This window comes from Phyllobates terribilis, unplaced genomic scaffold (assembly GCF_046119375.1).
Source record: "Phyllobates terribilis strain yellow unplaced genomic scaffold, ASM4611937v1 Scaffold_5__5_contigs__length_657084704, whole genome shotgun sequence".
Lineage (NCBI taxonomy): Eukaryota > Metazoa > Chordata > Amphibia > Anura > Dendrobatidae > Phyllobates > Phyllobates terribilis.
In genome coordinates this window covers 23,272,689-23,294,747 of record NW_027362765.1, presented here as the reverse complement: position 1 = coordinate 23,294,747, position 22,059 = coordinate 23,272,689, and the positions used below count along the sequence as shown (strand labels likewise).

Here is a 22,059-nt window from a genome sequence, read left to right as displayed (position 1 = left end):
CATCAACAACTGTTAAGAGGAGACTTTGTGCAGCAGGCCTTCATGGTAAAGTAGCTGCTAGGAAACCACTGCTAAGGACAGGCAACAAGCAGAAGAGACAAGTTTGGGCTAAAGAACACAAGGAATGGACATTAAACCAGTGGAAATCTGTGCTTTGCTCTGATGAGTCCAAATTTGGGATCTTTGGTTCCAACCACCATGTCTTTGTGCGACGCAGAAAAGGTGAACGGATGGACTCTACATGCCTGGTTCCCACCGTGAAGCATGGAGGAGGAGGTGTGATGGTGTGGGGGTGCTTTGCTGGTGACACTGTTGGGGATTTATTCAAAATTGAAGGCATACTGAACCAGCATGGCTACCACAGCATCTTGCAGTGGCATGCTATTCCATCCGGTTTGCGTTTAGTTGGACCATCATTTATTTTTCAACAGGACAATGACCCCAAACACACCTCCAGGCTGTGTAAGGGCTATTTGACCAAGGAGGAGAGTGATGGGGTGCTACGCCAGATGACCTGGACTCCACAGTCTCCAGACCTGAACCCAATTGAGATGGTTTGGGGTGAGCTGTACCGCAGAGTGAAGGCAAAAGGGCCAACAAGTGCTAAGCATCTCTGGGAACTCCTTCAAGATTGTTGGAAGACCATTTTCAGTGACTACTAGAGATGAGCGGTGTTCGACTAGAACTGTTCGCCAATCTCAAATTCGAGCTGTTTTGGGCGGTGTTCGAGTTGTTCGACGAACCCGAACGATTTGCAAAAAATTCGGCTGTTCGAGGTTATGTTCGATAACTGTTCGTGCACCAAAAGCGTGTCCTGCATGTCTGGCGCTATTTAGAGCACCAATCATGCAGGGATTGTCTGCCACTCACTGTAATGCCACAGCCATGGTGGTTGTGGCATTACAGTGATTGCCCAAATCGATGGGAACAGTGCCAACAGTGAAACATGAAAAGCCGGCAATTCAGCAGCGGCATACACCTGTACCCGACAATTTAGAACCGAAAGAATAGAGCTTCACACATAGATTAGATAGATATAAACATGTCAGCCACATATATACGAAGTACAGTGACAGTGTTGCTTACTGTACTTGTCATTTAGCGTAAAGGATTTATCAAAAAAAATAATAGTGTTTTCATGCACCGTCTCTTTAAAAAAGCCGGCCGGCAATTCAGCAGCGGTACCCGACAATTTATAACAGAAAGAATAGAGCTTCACACATAGATTAGATAGATAGAAACATGTCAGTCACATATATATGAAGTACAGTGATAGTGTTGGTTACTGTACTTGTCATTTAGTATTAAAATAAAGGATTTATTATTAAAAAAATTGGCGTGGGGTTCCCCTTAATTTTAGGCTCTAGCGGAGGTTAAGCAGACGGCTGGGGCAGATGTTTGAAGCCTGGGAAGGGGGTAATACCCACGGAGCTTCCCAGGCTACTAATATCAGCCCCCAGCTGAATACATAGCCTTTACTAGCTATTAAAATGGGGGACCCCCCCAAAAAAATGACGTGGGGTCCCCCCTAATTTAATAGCTAGCAAAGGCTAGGCAGACAGCTGGGGGCTGATATTAATAGCCCAGGAAGGGAGCCATGAATATTGGCCCCCTCCCAGGCTAGAAACACCAGCCGTCAGCCGCCCCAGAAATGGCGCATTCATAGGATGCGCCAATTCTGGCACTTAGCCTCGCTCTTCCACGCTGCCCTGGTGCGGTGGCAGGGGGTAATAGGGTTGGGGTTGATGTCAGCTTATAATGCCAGCTGACATCAAGCCCAGGTTAGTAATGGAGAGGCGTCTATAAGACACCCCCATTACTAACCCCATAGTCAAAGTTAAAAAAAACACAAACACCCAGAATAAAGTCCTTTAATTGAAATAAAGACACAATCCTTTATTGTTCTAAATTAAACCATACTTACCGTCACGCCCATTCCAGCTGAAGCCAACGATCTCCTGCAATAAAAGAAAAATAACAAAGCAACCTCATCCTTACCTTTCCATGGTTCCCACGACAGCTTCAGCTCTGCTACATCGAGATGACAGGCTGGACCGCAGCAGAACGCTGCCATCCAGCCTCTCATCCCGCAGACACTGAGAAGCGCAGGCTTGCTTGCGCTGCTCAGCGTCTCTCTGTGACGACATCCAGATGAGCCGAGTTCATGTCCAATGAACTCGGCTCACCTCATGCACGTCACTGACAGCGTGGGAAAATTCTCACGCTGAAGCGGTGAGTGCAGGAGAATTCTCCCACGCTGTCAGTGACGTGCATAAGGTGAGCTCATGTCCAATGAACTCAGCTCACCTCCTGCACGTCACTGACAGCGTGGGAGAATTCTCCTGCACTCAGCGCTTCAGCGTGAGAATTCTCCCACGCTGAAGCGCTGAGTGCAGGAGAATTTTCCCACGCTGTCAGTGACGTGCATAAGGTGAGCTCATGTCCAATGAACTCAGCTCACCTCCTGCACGTCACTGACAGCGTGGGAGAATTCTCCTGCACTCAGCGCTTCAATGTGAGAATTCTCCCACGCTGAAGCGCTGAGTGCAGGAGAATTTTCCCACGCTGTCAGTGACGTGCATGAGGTGAGCCGAGTTCATTGGACATTAACTCGGCTCATCTGGATGCCCTCACAGAGAGACACTGTGGAGCGCAAGCAAGCCTGCGCTTCTCAGTGTCTGCGGGATGACAGGCTGGATGGCAGCGTTCTGCTGCGGTCCAGCCTGTCATCTCGATGTAGCAGAGCTGAAGCTGTCATGGGAACCATGGAAAGGTAAGGATGATGTTGCTTTATTATTTTTCTTTTATTTCAGGAGATCGTTGGCTTCAGCTGGAATGGGCGTGATGGTAAGTATGGTTTAATTTAGAACAGTAAAGAATTGTGTGTTTATTTCAATTAAAGGACTTTTTTCTGGGTGTTGTGTTTTTTTTAAATACTTTACTAGAAATTCATGGTGGTCATGTCTAATATTGGCGTGACCCCATGAATTTCGGGCTTAGGGCCAGCTGATAATGCCAAGCTGGCCCTAACCCCTTTATTACCCAGTGAGCCACCGCATCAGGGCCCTGGATGAGTTGGGTACAGCGCCAGAAGATGGCGCTTCTATGAACGCGCCATTTTCCGGGGTGGCTGCGGACTGCAATTTGCAGCGGGGGTGGCCCAGAAAGCTTGGGCCTCCCTGCGCTGCGGATTCCAGCCCCCAGCTGCCTAGTTGTACCTGGCTGGACACAAAAACAGGGCGAAGCCCCACGTCAATTTTCTTTAAATTATTTCATGAAATAATTAAGAAAAAAAGGGCTTCCCTATATTGTTGTGTCCGGCCAGGTACAAATAGGCAGCTGGTGGTTGGGGGCAGCCCGTTCCTGCCTGCTGTACCTGGCTGGACACAAATATAGTGCGAAGCCCCACGTCAATTTTTTTTAAATTATTTCATGAATTTCCTGAAATAATTTAAAAAAATTGAAGTGGGGCTTCGCACTATATTTGTGTCCAGCCAGGTACAGCAGGCAGGAACGGGCTGCCCCCATCCACCAGCTGCCTATTTGTACCTGGCCGGACACAACAATATAGGGAAGCCCTTTTTTTCTTAATTATTTCATGAATTTCATGAAATAATTAAAAAAAATTGAAGTGGGGCTTCGCACTATATTTGTGTCCAGCCAGGTACAGCAGGCAGGAACGGGCTGCCCCCATCCACCAGCTGCCTATTTGTACCTGGCCGGACACAACAATATAGGGAAGCCCTTTTTTTCTTAATTATTTCATGAATTTCATGAAATAATTAAAAAAAATTGAAGTGGGGCTTCGCACTATATTTGTGTCCAGCCAGGTACAGCAGGCAGGAACGGGCTGCCCCCAACCACCAGCTGCCTATTTGTACCTGGCCGGACACAACAATATAGGGAAGGCCTTTTTTTCTTAATTATTTCATGAATTTCATGAAATAATTAAAAAAAAAGTACGTGGGGCTTCGCCCTATTTTTGTGTCCAGCCAGGTACAACTAGGCAGCTGGGGGCTGGAATCTGCAGCGCAGGGAGGCCCAAGCTTTCTGGGCCCCCCCCCCCCGCTACAAATTGCAGTCCGCAGCCACCCCGGAAAATGGCGCGTTCATAGAAGCGCCATCTTCTGGCGCTGTACCCAACTCATCCAGGGCCCTGGTGCGGTGGCTCACTGGGTAATAAAGGGGTTAGGGCCAGCTTGGTATTATCAGCTGGCCCCAAGCCCAAAATTCATGGGGTCACGCCAGTATTAGACATGACCGCCATGAATTTCTAGTAAAGTATTTAAAAAAAACACAACACCCAGAATAAAGTCCTTTAATTGAAATAAAGACACAATTCTTTATTGTTCTAAATTAAACCATACTTACCATCACACCCATTCCAGCTGAAGCCAACGATCTCCTGCAATAAAAGAAAAATAATAAACCAACCTCATCCTTACCTTTCCATGGTTCCCACGACAGCTTCAGCTCTGCTACATCGAGATGACTGGCTGGACCGCAGCAGAACGCTGCCATCCAGTCTGTCATCCCGCAGACACTGAGAAGCGCAGGCATGCTTGCGCTCCTCGCTGTGACGGCATCCAGATGAGCCGAGGTCATGTCCAATGAACTCGGCTCACCTCATGCACGTCACTGACAGCGTGGGAAAATTCTCACGCTGAAGTGCTGAGTGCAGGAGAATTCTCCCACGCTGTCAGTGATGTGCATGAGGTGAGCTCATGTCCAATGAACTCAGCTCACCTCCTGCACGTCACTGACAGCGTGGGAAAATTCTCCTGCAATCAGCGCTTCAGCGTGAGAATTTTCCCACGCTGTCAGTGACGTGCATGAGGTGAGCCGAGTTCATTGGACATGAACTCGGCTCATCTGGATGTCGTCACAGAGAGACGCTGAGCAGCGCAAGCAAGCCTGCGCTTCTCAGTGTCTGCGGGATGACAGGCTGGATGGCAGCGTTCTGCTGCGGTCCAGCCTGTCATCTCGATGTAGCAGAGCTGAAGCTGTCGTGGGAACCATGGAAAGGTAAGGATGAGGTTGCTTTATTATTTTTCTTTTATTGCAGGAGATCGTTGGCTTCAGCTGGAATGGGCGTGATGGTAAGTATGGTTTAATTTAGAACAATAAAGGATTGTGTCTTTATTTCAATTAAAGGACTTTATTCTGGGTGTTTGTGTTTTTTTTAACTTTGACTATGGGGTTAGTAATGGGGGTGTCTTATAGACGCCTCTCCATTACTAACCTGGGCTTGATGTCAGCTGGCATTATAAGCTGACATCAACCCCAACCCTATTACCCCCTGCCACCGCACCAGGGCAGCGTGGAAGAGCGAGGCTAAGTGCCAGAATAGGCGCATCCTATGAATGCGCCATTTCTGGGGCGGCTGACGGCTGGTGTTTCTAGCCTGGGAGGGGGCCAATATTCATGGCTCCCTTCCTGGGCTATTAATATCAGCCCCCAGCTGTCTGCCTAGCCTTTGCTAGCTATTAAATTAGGGGGGACCCCACGTCATTTTTTTTGGGGGGTCCCCCATTTTAATAGCTAGTAAAGGCTATGTATTCAGCTGGGGGCTGATATTAGTAGCCTGGGAAGCTCCGTGGGTATTACCCCCTTCCCAGGCTTCAAACATCTGCCCCAGCCGTCTGCTTAACCTCCGCTAGAGCCTAAAATTAAGGGGAACCCCACGCCAATTTTTTTAATAATAAATCCTTTATTTTAATACTAAATGACAAGTACAGTAACCAACACTATCACTGTACTTCATATATATGTGACTGACATGTTTCTATCTATCTAATCTATGTGTGATGCTCTATCTTTCTGCTCTAAATTGTCGGGTACCGCTGCTGAATTGCCGGCCGGCTTTTTTAAAGAGACAGTGCATGAAAACACTATTATTTTTTTAAATAAATCCTTTACACTAAATGACAAGTACAGTAAGCAACACTCTCACTGTACTTATTATATATGTGACTGACATGTTTCTATCTATCTAATCTATGTGTGAAGCTCTATTCTTTCTGTTCTAAATTGTCGGGTACAGATGCTGAATTGCCGGCCGGCTTTTTTAAAGAGACGGTGCATGAAAACACTAATATTTTTTTTAATAAATCCTTTACACTAAATGACAAGTGCAGTAACCAACACTGTCACTGTGCTTCTTATATGTGTGACTGACATGTTTCTATCTATCTAATCTATGTGTGATGCTCTATTCCTTCTTGTCTAAATTGTCGGGTACCGGTGTATGCCGCTGCTGAATTTGCCGGCCGGCTTTTTTAAAGAGAGTGTCTTCTGAGCAGTTTGTCAGCTTTTGGACACCTTTGCAGGTGTTTTCTATGTGTTTCTATGTGTTTTTGTTTGCCTGCCATTGGTTTTAACGGTGTTCGACGGTGTTCTAAGGTGTTCGATAAACAGTTCGACGAACAGTTCCTCGAACATCCCGGTGTTCGACGAACCGAACCGAACCCGAACACTACGGGGGTGGCTCAACACTAGTGACTACCTCTTGAAGCTCATCAAGAGAATGCCAAGAGTGTGCAAAGCAGTCATCAAAGCAGAAGGTGGCTACTTTGAAGAACCTAGAATATAAGACATATTTTCAGTTGTTTCACACTTTTTTGTTAAGTATATAATTCCACATGTGTTAATTTTATGTTTTGATGCCTTCAGTGTGACTGTACAATTTTCATAGTCATGAAAATACAGAAAAATCTTTAAATGAGAAGGTGTGTCCAAACTTTTGTTCTGTACTGTATAACACCAGTAACTCTTTCACATATGCCCCCCCCCATCTGCTCAAAGCCGAGGGTTTGGGCACCTTCAGACACCAGGCAGGGAATTCTAGAGAGGGCATCAGCATTCCTGTGTAACTTCCCTGGCCTAAGCTCCACTTGAAAATTAAAGTCCGGGAGACCCAAGAAGCATCTAGTTACCTGGGAATTTTTACCCCTCTTTTCACTCAACCATCTCAAAGGGGCATGGTCTGTTACCAGTTTAAACTTCCGGCCTAGGAGGTAGTACCTCAGTGTATCTATGGCCCATTGTAACATACCTGGCGGTGTCCTTGCATAGTGGTCCATCTCCCACTGTGCAAGAGCGCGCACTTGATCTCCAATCCAGAATGTCTCTCTGGCTTCCCTCCATGCTGTCTGTTTGCCTCTGCGTCTGCTGCTTAAGGGCGGCGCCCGATCACTTACTGCTTTTTGTACCTGCTGCAGGCACACCCTTTGTGCGTCCTCAGCCTATTGCTGTCTGTCACCTGGTATTTAAACCAGCTGCTCCAATTAACCCATGCCTGAGCATTGTGTTTCATTCAGTGTGGTCTTTCACTCTGAATGTGCCAGGTCCCCTTCTGTGTTCTCTTGTCTGCCTATCCTGGAGGCTGTATTTCCAGGCCTGTCTGAACACGCTCCTTGCCTGTTCGTTTCGCCCTCTAGGGGCCGCATACCTAGACCCGCTCCTGTATCTTGCTACTGTGTCTGTTCTTATCTGTATACTCTTCTAGCCTGTTTCCCGTGTTTCTCTATGTCCGTACCTTTTCCTTTTTCTGCAGAGTCTGAACTCGTACCTAACTCCTGCTCATTGTCACTGTACTCCGTTTGTGAGTTTGTGGTCCACTCGCTACTTCACTGCAAGTACCCTGTGGGTATCTGGTTCTGCCTTTTCCTTCCTGTCTGTTCCGTGTGAACAGAGCCCTGTCCCCCCTGCTCTGCCTTGCTCACCGCTCCGGCGGTTCTAGCCTGCTCTGCCTTTGCTCACCGCTCCGGCGGTTCTAGCCTGCTCTGCCTTTGCTCACCGCTCCGGCGGTTCTAGCCTGCTCTGCCTTTGCTCACTGCTCCGGCGTTTCTAGCCTGCTCTGCCTTTGCTCACCGCTCCGGCGGTTCTAGCCTGCTCTGCCTTTGCTCACTGCTCCGGCGGTTCTAGCCTGCTCTGCCTTTGCTCACCGCTCCGGCGGTTCTAGCCTGCTCTGCCTTTGCTCACCGCTCCGGCAGTCTCGCTCTGCTCTGACTCCTTTGCTCACTGCCCCGGCAGTCTCGCTCTGCTCTGACTTCTTTGCTCACTGCCCCGGCAATCTCGCTCAGCTCTGACCCTTTGCTCACCGCTCCAGGCGGCCTTGTCCTGCTCTACTCTTGCTCACCGCTCCTGGCGGCCTCATCCTGCTCTACTCTTGCTCACCGCTCCAGGCGGTCTCGTCCTGCCCTGCTCTCGCTCACCTCTCTGGGCGGCCTCACTCTGCTGTGTTTGTCCGCCACATCTGTGGTTCTGTTCCTGAGTCCCAGTGTGTACTGGGTCCTATCCTGCCTGTGTTCCTACCTGCTAGTGCCTCCCTGTCTGCACTCTAGCTGTGCTTGCCTGTACCCCCCTGCCTGCATACCCGCCTGCCTGCATACCAGTCGTGCCTGCCTATACCCACCAGTCTGTGTGCCAGCCTAACCAGTCTGTTCCTGTATTCCCCTGTGTGGGTCAACAGCCGTGTCCGGGGTCTGTCCTGGAGTAGCACCTGGTCCCTCTGCTCGGTTCCTCCTTGGTGCACTGGCGTCGTATGCCGTCGTGCGACCCTGGTCGGATCGGGTGAATACCTAGTTACGCCCCTCCAGGCATTCACTCTCCGGCACGGTCCAGTGGAATCACACGCACACGCCGCTCAGCCCGGGCGTGTGCATTACACCCATTTTATGGCTAAGCACTCTTTTTCCACTATTGTGTAGTTTTTCTTCCAGGACGAGAGCTTCCGGCTCAGATAGAAAATGGGATGTTCTTCCCCATTTATCTTTTGATAGAATATGGCTTCTAGGCCATCTTCTGAAGCATCTGTCTGGACCACAAATTCTTTCTCAAAGTTTAGTGTGACCAGGACCGGCTGCTTACACAGTGCTAGCTTCAACCGTTGGAACACCGTCTCTGTTTCCTCTGTCAATTTCACCATCGTTGATCTGGTCCCTTTTAGGAGATCCGTAAGTAGCGCGCCCATTATGGCAAAATTTTGGATAAACCGCTGGTAATATCCCACCATTCCCAGTAACGCTCTCACTTGCTTCTTGGAGAGCGGTTGCGGCCAGTTCTGGATCACCTCCACTTTATTGACTTTTGGCTTTATTTCACCTCTCCTGACGACATAGCCCAAGTACATGGCCTCCTCATTTCCAACAGCACATTTTTTCGGATTTATAGTAAACCCCGCCTTATTCAGACCATCCAGAATCACCTGTACCTTAGGCAGATGACTAGCCCAGTCTGGGCTAAAGACTACAATGTCTTCAAGGTAGGCTGCGGCATACTTCTTATATGGGCCTAGGATCTGATCCATAGCCATCTGGAAGATGGCTGGGGCCCCCTGCAGTCCGAACGACATCCGAGTGTATTGGAAACACCCATCAGGTGTCGAGAAAGCCTTCTTCTCCTTGGCCGTCTGGGACATGGGGATCTGCCAGTAGCCCTTCGTCAGCTCGAGGGTGGTAATATACCTCGCTGGTCCCAGCTTCTTGATGAGTTTGTTGACGTGGGGCATTGGGTATGCGTAACACTTGGACACCTCATTCAGCTGGCGGTAGTCATTACAAAACCTCCACTCCCCATTGGGTTTTGGCACGAGTATGATGGTACTTGACCATCCTCTCCTTTGACTCCTCTATCACACCGAGGTCTAACATCCTTTTCACCTCGGTTGAGATCACCTCTCTGCGTGCTTCAGGAATCCTGTAGGGTTTCAGGTTTACCCTTATATGCGGCTCTGTAAGCACGTCATGTTCTACCACCTGTGTATGCCCCAGCAACTCTGAGAACAGGTCACTATTCCACTGTAGCAGTTCTCGACACTGTTGCTTCTGGGCCAGCGAGAGTGTCTCCGCTATTGTGACATCTTCCACCTGGCCTTCAGGAGTGGCTCCCAAGCAAGGAGCTACCATGGGTTCCCGATCCCGAGCAGGTTTACATGGTGCATTTGGTGCGGCTTTGTTCGACCAGGCTGGTGAACTTTGTAGTTCACTTCAGTGAGTTTCTCCACCACCTCATACGGGCCTTGCCACTTGGCCAGGAACTTGCTTTCAATGGTGGGAATAAGAACCAGAACTTGATCTCCTGGCTGGAACTTTCTCAGCCTCACTGACCAGTTATACACCCTCGCCTGGGTTTCCTGCGCCTGGAGGAGATGTTCCTTCACGATGGTCATCACTTCATCCATTCTCTCGTGCAACTGGGTGACATGTTCGATGATGCTCTGGTGGGGCGTGACTTCGGCTTCCAGGTTTCCTTGGTGGTGGCTAGACCTCTTGTCTGCCGGCCATGCAGGAGCTCAAACAGAGAGAAGCCACTGGAGGCTTGAGGAACTTCTCTGATGGAGAAAAGTAGAAATAGAAGCTGGTAGTCCCAGTCTCGCCCATCCTTTTCAACGACCTTCCTGAGCATCGCTTTTAAGGTTTTGTTAAAGCGCTCTACCAGGCCGTCTGTCTGTGGATGGTAAACTGAGGTCCGTATCTGGGCAATCTGAAGGACTCTACATAGCTCCTTCATCACTTTGCTCATGAAGGGAGTTCCCCGATCTATCAAAATCTCTTTTGGCAGACCTGGCCGAGCAAAAATATGGACCAACTATACTGTTACTGGATGAGTTCCTTAAGGGTACCACTTCGGGGTACCGGGTTGCATAATCCATGTCCACCAGGATGTATTGGTGGCCCCGGACCGATTTAACAAAGGGACCCACGAGGTCCATGGCAATCCTCTCAAAGGGAACCTCTATCACCGGTAGTGGAACTAAGGGACTACGGAAGTGGGAAGAGGACGGGGTTATCTGGCAGGACCTATAATAGTATAGGATCTCCCGGCAAAATCCTGGCCCATAGAAGCTCCTCATTATTCTTTCCTGGGTTTTCTCAACCCCCAGATGTCCCCCCAGAACATGTGAGTGGGCCATATCTAATACCCTCTGTCGGTATGGCCCTGGAAGTAACAGTTGTTCCACTATCTCTTCACCTCTTAGTTTGGTCACCCGGTATAGTAGCTCTCCCTGAACTGCGAAGGGTGGGTACCTGGTGTCTGCCCCCAGCTCTTGAGCAACCCCATTACTGTTCCCACTTTCACTCTGGCCACCGGGTAGTACTTGGCGTCCCCATGTATGCAATGTACACCCACCGTTTTGGCAGGGATCAGCGGGTGGGGAAAGGTGGCGCTGATCAGAGTCACCAGACTCCCTGAGTCCAATAGTCCATGCACCGTCACCCCATTAATGGACATGGCACACGCCTTCGGAACCTCATCAGGTTGGCCATCCACGCTACAGGCCGGAGAGGCATAATAGGAACAATGCCGGCCTATGCTGCTGTCCATTGTTTCAGGGGACATATGGCACCAGTCGGTTATGTGTCCAGGACTATGACAATGCCAACAGACTACGTCCTTAACAAAAGTCTTTGCAGCTCCCTCAGCGGAATTTGGAAGACCCCCGTTTGTGACTCTAGACCCCTTACGTGGTGAGCCCGCCCCCCTTTGGGTATTCCAGTATGGGGAAGTGGCTATGTCCAGTTTCCCGTGGGATTTCTCGACAACCTGGTACCTCTCTATTAGGCCTACCAGGTCGTCCGCATACCGAAGATCACCTGGACAACCCAAGTCTGCACTGGCCTGGGGAGGGAGTCGATGAATCTGTCCATCACCACATGTTCGACCATTTGGGCAGGAGTGGAAAACTCTGGCTGCAACCACTTCTGGACTAGATGTAGTAAGTCAAACATCTGGGAGCGCGGGGGTTTGTCCCCAGCATACGGCAAGTGGAAGACCCTTTGGGCTCTGACACAGTCACTCCTGAGCGTGCCAATATCTGTTTTTAATTTAGCGCATTCCTTTGCGTCTTTCAAAGCCAGACCTTAATAGGCCTTCTGTGGCTCCCCAGTTAAATTTGGTGCCAGAAACTCCACCCACTGCTGCGGAGGCAATCTCTCCCGGTCCGCCACCCTCTCAAAAACAGTCAGGAATGCCTCAACGTCATCCCCCAGGGTCATCTTTTGTAATGCTCTTCTTACCGTCTTCCTGATGTCATCACCTAGATTTGGGGGTAGGGCAGTTTTTCTGCTACGGCTCTCCCCTGCTAGGAGCTCCATCTGTCATTGCTGCTGCTGGATTTGCTGTATCAGGAGTTTGTCTCCTGCTGCTGCTCTCATTGCTGCTGTAGCTGCTCACGGTGCTGCTACATGCTCTGCTCGCACTGCAGGTGTTGCTGCTGCTGCATGCTCTGCTGGCTCTGGACCAGGTGCTTGATTAGCTCTTCCATGCTGCCAGACGTCTCCTGCTGGCTGATAGCCTTTACCCAGGCCATCCACTGTTCTCTGTGGCAGATACACGTATTCCTGGAATCTTGCCCTCATTCTCCACCAACTGTGGTAATATGACTCACTCGGCTGCTTCCAGAAGTAGACTCAGGAAACTGTTTCCTCTGTGCCGTTCCCCTTACCACCGCGGTCCTGGTCTGGTGTCCTCCTGCTCCCCTGCTGCTGTGGCACGCGCTGCGCGCAGCTTCCCGGGCACTATGCTTAGGGCGCGCGCGCTCCCTCCCACTTAAAGGGCGCGCCATCCTAAAAAGTCCCCAGCCAATGACCAGAGGACTTCCCCTATATAAGGCACCTCCTCCAAAATGGAGGTGCCTGTGCAAGGTTGTTGTTTCGTGTGCTAACACTTGCTTCAGCCCTCAGATCCCGCTGCCTGTCAGTCCTGCCCGCCAGTCTGGCTAACAGACCAGCCCCCCAGTCTGTCTTATAGTTCTGCCTGCCAGTTACCTGCCGTGCCCGCCAGCCTGTCTACCTGGAGCACCTGTCAGTTACCTGTCGTGCCCGCCAACCTGCCTACCCGGAGCACCTGCCAGGTCCGCCAGCTTGCCTATCCGGAGCACCTGCCAAGTGACCTGTCGTGCCTGCCTGCTTGCCTACCCGGAGAGCCAGTCTGGCTATCAGCCATACCTGCCTGCTTATCTACCCGGACCACCCGCCAGCCTGCCTGCCTGCCGTGCTCATCCGCTCAGCTCCTGTCAGCATCCGGTCAGCTCCTGTCATCTGACCCGTGGGAGTCACATAAGGTCGGTCCCAGAGTGGCACCTGGTTCACCTGCCCGGTCCCTCCCTCTTTCATGGAGTCAACTAAGCCGCAGTGTGACCTGGATCAGGCCGAGTAGGCACTTAGTCATGCTCCTCTGGTCCCTCCTTGCACCGAAGCACAGAGGTTCCACCACCCGGACCCGTAACACTCTGCAGGTTTATTGTGTCAGCATTAAGCACTGCAGGATTAGCAAAATAAACATGGCCTTTCTGGCGTAACGGCAAAACAAAAACAAAGTATAGCACAGTCCATAGATGAGCAGGTTCCGCCCACTCTCGGTAGCACAAGCCGTTCAGGCAAAGTCCTTCTGTGGAGCTCTCTAGCTTCCACACACAGCCTGGAGACTTCACTCTTCAGATCACACCAGACAACAAAAAAAAAAACAGGACTGAGCATTTAAACTTTCTCAGCCACACCCTGAGGGGGAGGTATGGTGAATGACGTCCCTCCTGTCTGTGTCATTCACATCAAACCACTCCCTTCATGGTGAGTTAAACCCCCAATATATAACATGCTGGAGAATAGTTGTAAGTTCTGTTCACTAAGGCTAGTAGCCGTAGTGAAACATATCTCTCCTCACATATAACACCAGTGACTCTGTCACAGCACATATATAAATTATACACACAGGAAACACTACACACCTAGCATACACTATACATAGACTATATCCAATATATACAATGTATACCTTACATACACTATACACACCCTGCATGTACTACATCCTGTATACAGTATTCAGGAGAAGTCTTGGAGGTGATTGGGTGAAGAACAAGTAAGTGTGGAGGAGAGAAGGAGGTCTTGGGAGGACCGGAGATTATGTGAGGGAAGATATTGGGAGATTAATTCTGAGATATACGAAGGAGACAGGTTATGGATTGCTTTGTAGGTCAGTGTTATTAGTTTGAACTGGATATGCTGGGGAATTGGGAGCCAATGAAGAGATTTGCAGAGGGGAGAAGCGGAGAGGTAGTGAGAGAGATGAATTAGTCGGGCAGCAGAGTTGAAGACTGACTGGAGAAGTGCGAGTGTTGTAGGTAGGCCACAGGGGAGGATGTTGCAGAAGTCGAGGTGGAAGATGAGGGCATGCACAAGCATTTTAGTAGATTGAGGGTTGAGAAAAGGATGGATTCTGGAAATATTTTTGAGCTGGAGGCAACAGGAGTTGGAAATAGCTTGGATGTTCGGTTTGAAGGACAATCAAGAATTACGCCAAGGCGGCGGATTCCCGGTACAGGTGAAAATGTGATGTAATTTATTGTGATAGATAGATCAGGAAAGGAAGATACATGAGGTGGAGGAAAGATGATGAGTTCAGATATGTCCACATTCAGCTTGAAGAAGTGGCAGGAGAAGGAGGATATGGCTGATAGACGGGACAGCAGAGAGGTGACTTCTGAGCCATAGAGGTAGATCTGAGTGTCCTAAGCATATAGGTGGTACAGAAGATCCAGGATAGGGCAAGGTCTTTGACTCCAAAGGAAGAGAGGATCTGTAGTAGGAGGCAGTGGTCAACTGTGTCAAAGACAGAGGACAGGTCAAGCAGGAGGAGTATAGAGAATTGTCTGTTAGCTTTGGCTGTAAGTAAATCATTAGTAATTTTGGTAAGAACAGTTTCAGTGGAATGATAGGGATTGAGGCAAGATTGTAAGTTGTTGAATAGCGAGTTAGATGAGAGGTAGGAGGAAAGTTCAGCATGGAGTTTGAAAGCAAATGGGAGCAGTGATATGGGGTGGTAGCTTGACATAGCGGTCGGGTAGAGGGATGGCTTTTTGAGGATAGGCGTGAGTGTAATATGTTTGAAAGCAGAAGGGAAGTTACCAGAAGTTAGTGATGGGTTGAAGAGATGGGTTAGGGATGCGATAAGTGTGGTGATGATTTTGGGTAGGAGGTGGGATGGGGTCAAGTGGTGAAGTGTGATTTGGAGAGGAGATGAGTAAGCTCTCCTTCAATGATGATAAAGAGGGAGGTTATGGGGGAAGGACATTGGTCTGGTAACAAATGGGTTGTGGTGGTCGAACAATAAAGACTTGTCTTGTTTGGTCGATCTTATTTTTGCAGTGTATGGCAAAGTTCTTAGCAGAGATCAGAGAGGGCAATGGTGGACGGAGGAGGGAGTTAAGTGTTGAATAACTGTTTCGTGTTGTAGAATAAGGAAGATATGAGAGTTGTGAAGTAGGCCAGTTTAGCAGAGGTGAGGGCTGATTTGAATGCAGTAAAGTCATCTTGCGAATGTGTTTTCTTCCAACGCCGCTCTGCGACCATGGACACTTACACTGAAGCTTTTTAGTGTGATTATTGTGCCAGGGTTGTCTATTGATTCGTTGCACTCTGCCGTGCATTTATATACAGTACATGCAAATGGACTCTACACACCTTACATACACTATGCACACTCACAGTATACACCCTACATACATTACAGATGTTAGGCACTTAATCACATATACATTACACACCCTACATACAATATACAAATATCATGCACTGCTCACTGCATACACACGGTCATTACACACCTAGCATATATTATACGGATACATTACACACATTGTTTACAGTATACACTATAGGGGTACATTGCACACTTTCAGTTTCACATTCTCCAGTCCATTCTCCTATGTGGTGCTTGGGTGCAAAACCTCAATCATGTGACACATATTTCAAAAGGTCTTGGTGCCACTTTTTGTTAATTTTTTTTTAAACTTTCCATAAAAAAATGCTGCAATTCTTGCAAAACTCCTGTATCAAGAGTGGTTTTAAGGTTACCATAGCAAAACTGCAGTGATATTGCAGGTAATATGCCAAAAACCTCAGCAAAACTGTAATGTGTGAAAACCATGTAAGACCAGTGTTCTTTCCCTAGTGGAGGACTCTTAAAGAAGACCTTTCACCAAATGTTTCATGTTGAACTGGACACACAAAGTAATAGTGGCTACAGAGCAAAATAAAACATTTGTTTGTTTTGTTTTTTTATTTCACCTCTCCGTTGCAAAGATATACGCAATTAAATATTTGGCACCTCATCACTTAACTTTAATAAAGTCCAAGTGAGTGTTATTAGATTAGTTTTCACTGGGGGGGTGAACTTATGCTTCCTGTATGGTGCTGACCAATTGTAAGCAAGCAGTAACATAGAAGTGCAGAAGGATGTGTGATGATGTCATCAGGGTCACATGACTTGAGTCCACAGGTCCTACCAACTGCAGATATTTTATGGTCCTATCAACCGAAGATATATTTATGCAGAACAGAATAATTCTCCAGTTAATATTCAAAAAATTAAGTTTTATTCCGCTCTGTAGCCACTATTACATTGTGTCCAATTCAACATGAAAAAAATTTGTGAAATGTCCTCCTTTTAAAGGGGTTTTCCAGTCTTACAAAGTTGATGATTTATGCTTAGGATAGGTAATCAATATCAGATTGGAGGAAGTTCGAAATCCAGCACGTACTATGATCAGATGTTATTGGCTCTGAATTCATGTACACAGTGTGTTTAGCTGGAACAGAACTGCTCTGTACACTGTATATTGGCTGCTGTCAAGAATGTGTAGTCTCTGCATTCAGTGGTTACTACTCACCTGGGCAGTTATCTGTAGGAATCTCCTCTTTACACCGTTCATCACCCCTCACATATGTCTCTGTAGTATTAATATGGGTGAGATCTTCACTCTGAAACAAATATTGTAAAAGTCACAGACAGATGGAGAAGTCCCATCTATGATCAGCTCTAATCCTGCCATCTCCACTGTTCTCATTACAGAAGTATAAAACATATAATACTGGTGGATAAAACAAGACTGATCACAAGACCTTCACAGCCATCTACACATCATAGGGGAGATCTGATGACACCTTCTCTCCATCTACCTGATCATCCTGAGGATCATTGAGATTTTCTGGTTTACAACCCTGTGGAAGAAGAGGACGGGGACATCTCTCTGGTGTTGTCCTCTTACTGGATAGAACTGGAGGAAACACATACAGGGACTGAATTCATTCTTTACATACAGATAATTATAGGTCATGTGTATTTAGTTCTGTCTATTACCTGGTGATGTGAGGGGCTGGGGAACCTCCATCATGAGGTCCTTGTACAGATCTTTGTGTCCTTCTAAATACTTCCACTCCTCCATGGAGAAATAGACAGTGACATCCTGACACCTTATAGGAACCTGACACATACAATGATACTGTCATCCCCCCTGATCCCTTCATAGCATTACTGTATAATGTCCCAGCATTCCCAGCAGTGTCACCTCTCCAGTCAGCAGCTCAATCATCTTGTAGGTGAGTTCTAGGATCTTCTGGTCATTGATGTCCTCATGCATCAGGGGGTGAGGTGTAGGCCCCATGATTGGGCTCAGGGGTCTTCCCCATCCCTCAGACACAGGGTCCTGACAGAGTTCACTAGAGGTCTTCTTCACTACTATGTAATCCTGGTTATGGAGAGACACATCAATAAATTTCACTACAGACATTTCTAGAGTCCTCACCTCTCCAGTTCTGCCCATCTGTTATTCCCATAGATAAGAATGATATAATGTGACGTCATCAGAATCTCTCACCTCTCCAGTAAGCCGGAAGAGGATCTCTAGGGTGAGGTGTAATATCCTCTCCCCCATCTTGTCCCTGTCTGTATCCATCCTTGATTGGTCGATCAGGATAATTCTCTTATACAGAAGATCCCCAGTGACAGGATCTGATATTGTAGAGACCTGAATGTGAAGAAAATAAGTTGATGTAACATCATAAAGAATCCTGTGTAATAATACAATTACTTGAGATATTGGGGTACATGATGGTAGGAAGCTATGACTTTATACTTATTAGGACAGATGTAAAATACTGAGTATACCGCAGATCACATCATGAAATCCCCTTGTAGCATTTTTGTATATAAATGTTATAAAATGTTGAAGGAATTATTCAGGACTCACACACAGATGAAATATCCCTAGTCAGGTCATTCACATGAGATCGGTCGAGGTCTGACTTCCGGCACCACCACCGATCAGCTGATATCTGCCCCAGCAGTGGTCAGATGTAAGCAATATATGGAGAGGATCACACCAGCCCCTATATTGTATTGTAGCCTCTCTTACTTAATAAATGACATATAAGAGTCACTATTGAAAACTACAACTTGTCCATGAAAAAATAATCACGATATACAACTACATCAGAGGATAAAGCCACTGCTCAGTACTGGAGGCATTAATGTCCCCTGCGCCCAGTAATGGGGTCTCTCCACATACCTCCACCTGCAGAGCCGAACACAACATATATGGCTGTTCTGTGCGCACAGGACCTGTGATGAGGTCATAGTCATGTGATCCGTCACAAGGAGGGGAGGAGTACATACACATTTTCTCGTAGAAAGGCTGACAGAATTTTTCCATTTTTGTGGGGAAAACCAAGGAAATTGAAATGCAAAAAGAACAAGCAGAACCAATAACGTGACAAGGCGTAGCCCATCTGTTGGGACTCTAACTTTATATGTCTCTCCCTTGCTGAAAGTTGAAATTGGAACTGCATTACTACTATAGAAAATATGGTAAAAAATGAAGGTACTTACCTCCCAAATTGGCCAATTCATGAGAGCCCAACAGCCATGACAAGGCGTACCCCTTTATTGGGACTCAAAACCTAACATGATGCCTCTCCCAGGCTGGAAGCCTACAATTTTAAGGGCAGGTGGGATCCAGCTCTAATTAAAAACACCTTTGGTTGATGGGAGGAAAGGAGTGTATTACAAGTATCAAAAAACTGACCAGCACCGCCAAACAGAATAAAGCAAGTGTGAACTGGTGTAAACATTCACGAATATTCAATATAACCAAAAAATACAGCTGCACCTTGAAACGCTGTAAACATTGAATATATGAAATTGGAACTGCATTACTGCTGTAGAAAACATGATAAAAATGAAGGTACTTAGCGCACAAATTGGCCAATTCATGAGAGCCTATTAGCCGTGACAAGGCGTACCCCAATATTGGGACCCTAAACCTAACATGATGTCTCTCCCGGGCTGAAAGCCTACAATTTTAAGGGCAGGAGGGATCCAGATCTAATTGAAAACACCTTAGGTTGATGGGACTGCAGAAAGGAGTGTATTACAATCATAAAAAACTGACCAGCACCTCCGAACAGAATAAAGCAAGTGTGAATAGGTGTAAGCCGTCACGACTATTCAATATCACCAAAAAATACAGCTGCACTCTGAAACGCTATACTAAGTAAACATTGCATATATGAAATTGGAACTGCATTACTGCTGTAGAAAATTTGTTAACCTCTTAATGACCGCCGATACGCATTAAAATGGCGGTCGTTAAGGGGCCTTATTCCCTGATTGTCATTTTAATATCGCGACAGCGGTATTTTAGTTGTTATAAGGGGGTCACAAGACCCCCTTAGTAACAATCGGACCCCTGTGATAAGAATTGTGGGTTCCGATGGTTTCCATTGTACCCTGAGATCATGTGATGATCCTATGTATGGTGGCTTGTGAGATCCAGCAATAAGCTGGATCTCACAGGCATAGTCAGGCTGAGTCAGTGACTCACCGACAGGTCTCATGCACTGCAGCACACGAGATCAGCAATCAAAATAAAAATTACACATGTCCCACAGTGGGACTAAATGAAAAAGTAAAAAAGAGAAATAAAATATGTAAAAAAAAAAACCAAAAAAAAGTGCACGCAAATCACTAAAATCAGTTTCGCCACTCAAAACGCACTGTTTGTGATTTAAAACAATAAGCAAAAAAAAGTACACATAATTGGTATCACCGCATCCGGAACGACCCGCTCTATAAAACTGGCACGTTATTTACTCCGTTTGACGAACATTGTAAAAAATAAAAAATATGCTGAAAATGTCGCTTTTTCATCTTACTGACTCACAAAAAAAGTGAATAAAAAGCGATCAAAATGTCTTATGTAAAATAAAAAAAATGGTACAAATGAAAACGACAAACCGTGCCACACAAAACAAGATCTAATATGGCTCATTCGGCAAAAAAATAAAAAAGTTACAGATCTCAGAATATGATGATGCAAAAACAAATTCACTTTTGTAAAATATTGTTTTTAGTGAGTAAAAAAATCAATTTGTTCCTATCACTTTTACCTTACTGTGAACGGAGCAAAAAATAAAAACAATAACTGAATTGCTGTTTTTTGTTCATTCTGTGTGTGAAAAATCTGAATAAGAAGCGATCAAAAAATATTATGTGCACCAAAATGGTACCAAAAAAAATCTGCAACTCGTCCCACAAAAAATAAGCCCTCATACAGCTCTGTTCGCCAAAAAAAAAAAAAGTTTCAGCTCTCAGAATATGGTGACGAAAAAAAACAACTTTTTATAAAAAAGCATTTTTACTGTGACCGCAGCAAAACCTAAAAAAAACAATATAAATCTGGTATCGCTGTAATCTCACCGACCCGAAGAATAAATCCGTCTTATCACTTATACCGCACAGTGAACCACGTGAAAATAAAAATAAAGACTATTATTGTACTGCTGTCTATTTGTTCATTCTGCCTCCTAAAAATCAGAACAAGGCTCAGCTCACATTTATGCTGCGCTCTCCGCTGAGCGCTTACGTCGTGGTTTCTATGTAAATTCTCCAAAACCGCGATTCAGACAAAACCCCAGACAGAACCACTCATTTATGAGGCAGATGAAGTCACTTTGGATTGGTCTGTGTTCCCGCGGTGTCCCATCATTTTAGACGTCTTTTTAGTGCACAAGTGTGGGTGACTGCAGATCTCTGCACTTCTAAAAAGATGAGCCCAAAATGTCTCCATCTGCCTCATTATGGTGAGTAGCTCTGTCGGGGGTTTCGTCTGAATCGCATTTTTGTGGGATTTACATGGAAACCCCGAAGTAAGTGCTCAGCATAGAACACAAGAATGTGATCCAGCCTTATTCTGGAAGTGATCGAAAAATATTATGTACCACAAAATGTTACCAATAAAAACCCTAATTTATCCTCCACAAAACCAGTCCCCACTAAGGTCCGTCATCTGACTCTGGAACTGTAGGGCGTTCCCATGGTAATGGCAGAACAAAGACTCTGGAAAAGCAACATGGCTCCCCCCGCCTAAATAAAAACCAGTAAATTCTGTGCTCCCAAAACCAAATGCCCCCCCTTCTTCTGAGCCCCACTGTGCCTAAAACGCGGTAAGCGGCCACACGTTTGGCATTATTGTAGTGTGGACAGAGCACTTGACAATCGGGTGCATTTCTCCAGAAGCACAAGCTGGGCACAATATATGGAAGCACAATGTATGGCCTCTAAACTGGCATATTTGCAATTCTCCAGAATAAAGCCTGACAAGGATATTACAAAATAGTCACTACAGCCATAAATGAATTGATTCAGGGGTGTAATTTCTACAGTGGGGTCACTTTTGGGGTTTTCTGCTGTTCTGGCACCTTTGGGGCTCCGGAAAGGTCACCCGTAAATTATTCTAGCAAAATCTGTGCTCCAAGAGCCAAATAGCGCTACTTCCTTCTCCGCCCTGACGTGTGACCTAACAGTAATTTCTGGCGACATAAAGTTTCGAGTCCAGTTTCACCTATTAATCCTTGTGTACCTGGAAAATTTGCAGCAAATACAATAATTACATTTTTACCACTAAAATGTAATTTCCATATCTCAATGTTAGAAAGTTCTGCGAGGCACCTATAGGTTCAAAATACTCACTACACCCCTAGATGAATTTCTTAGGCAGTGGAGTTTCCAATATGGGGTCATTTGGTTGGATTTCTGCTGTTCTGGCACCTCAGAGGCTCAGCTAATGGAGCCCACAATCTATGCCAATGGAATCTGCGTTCTAAAAGTAGCGCTCCTTCCCATCTGATCCCTTTGTGTTCTCAAACAGTCGTGTACATTCACATATGGGGTACTGCCACATTCGGGACAAATAGCATAACAAATTGTTGGGTCCAATTT

General features: G+C 46.7%; 1 pseudogene; it reads right to left on the bottom strand.

The window, feature by feature from the left end:
• Nucleotides 1–22,059, bottom strand: part of LOC141271388 (uncharacterized) — a 117,575-nt pseudogene that overhangs the window by 10,585 nt on the left and 84,931 nt on the right.